Genomic DNA, 1,582 nt, shown 5'->3' with positions numbered 1-1,582 from the left:
TCCAATGTGGGGTCTCACTCCCCCGATTTGTCTACGCTGTGCCCTCGCACAATTTTGGGGCTGGGTCGTGTGGCTCCCCTAGCAGGTCCTACTTACCTGCGCATCTCTGCCACTGAACGTCGCCACCCGAGCTTGCCTAGCTCCTCACACCCTAACGTACCTAACTGGGGAAGGCCCTCCTGGCGCTCTCACCCCCTCCATGCCCACCTTGGCATCGGGCTACCCGGGTCCTTCCCTTGGATCCTCGGGCCCCACTGAACTCTAACCTGGCTCCCAGAGCCTACCTGCGGCCTCACCTGGCCGACAGACTACCAGTGGCGGAGTGCTCAACCAACCATATGCACTAACAGGCCACACGCCCTGCCATTCCACACACTAATGCACCCATCCAAGCAGTACTCTGCTACTTTCAGCACCACAGATGTCAATATCCAACCAAATTTACCTACTCCCTCTACCTACTTTTAAACTACCCTCCCCGGGTATTCGTGGAGGGGTCCATCCTTCCCCCATCCACTCCTTCGCAGCATGCACTCCACTCCACTCATTCCACACTACTCACTCCACACCATTCATTCCAGACCACCAAGCTCTCTTGCACACTCTTGTGCTCACACACCTGTTCCCCACTTGCACCCTATGCAAGTCAATGCACTCAATACACAATGACACACATCCCCAATACTCTGCTCACACACACACACACACACACACACACACACACACACACACACACACACACACACACCTTTCACGAGCATTGCCTCATGCACTCAAATTTCCCACACTCAATTCCTCATTTCAACATGCTCACCAGCAAGACTCTCATTCAATTCCTCATTTAAACTAGACCACAACTACCCCTCTAAACTAGACCACTGACTAACGACTACCCCTCTAATCCTTGTGCTTTCCCTGTCATCCCTTTATACTACTGCACATCCCACGTCATTATCATCCAACTACTCTACTCTACGTCCCCACTACCTGTACAATGTCACTACTTAAATCTTATGTCTCCTAAAGTCATCTTTCTAGATCCTAACATTATCCTAGCCCACCCTGGCTAGTTCGCACTGCCAAACCCTATAATCCTATAGCTCCTTTGCCCCAAAGAAGTGAATGGTACAACTACCATTCCTATCATTATTTCTACTCGTTCACTACTCTGAGCCTCTCGGGGTGGAAATACATTCTCTTTTCAGCTCGGCTTCGAAAAGCCGGCTATGCGTGCGGATTGTCGGTCTCCTGTAGGTTGGGTCCGTCCTGCATTTTCGACTCTGGGGAGGAGGCATACTCGTTCCGAGGTTCCAAGGTCCATCTCGGCGCGGACCTTTCGGTCTCCGGCCCGATGACCCAACCTCGCCCGGTCGGAACACCGCGCCCGCCAGCGGGCGAAGGTCCGACCTGGCCTTTCTCCCCCGGAATCGTGCCGCTTGCCGCTACGACGCGGCACCGACCATACAGGGCGAAGCCCGGCCTGAATCTTGCATGGTGCTCCTTGCAGGAGCGACGCGGCAACGATCCCCGCTGGCCCCCGCAGCACACAAAGCACACCACGCCCCGAGAGCTTGTGTAGGCT

The sequence above is a fragment of the Myxine glutinosa genome, unplaced genomic scaffold (assembly GCF_964187855.1).
Source record: "Myxine glutinosa unplaced genomic scaffold, kmMyxGlut1.1 SCAFFOLD_2305, whole genome shotgun sequence".
Classification (NCBI taxonomy): domain Eukaryota; kingdom Metazoa; phylum Chordata; class Myxini; order Myxiniformes; family Myxinidae; genus Myxine; species Myxine glutinosa.
This window is presented reverse-complemented; position numbering follows the sequence as displayed.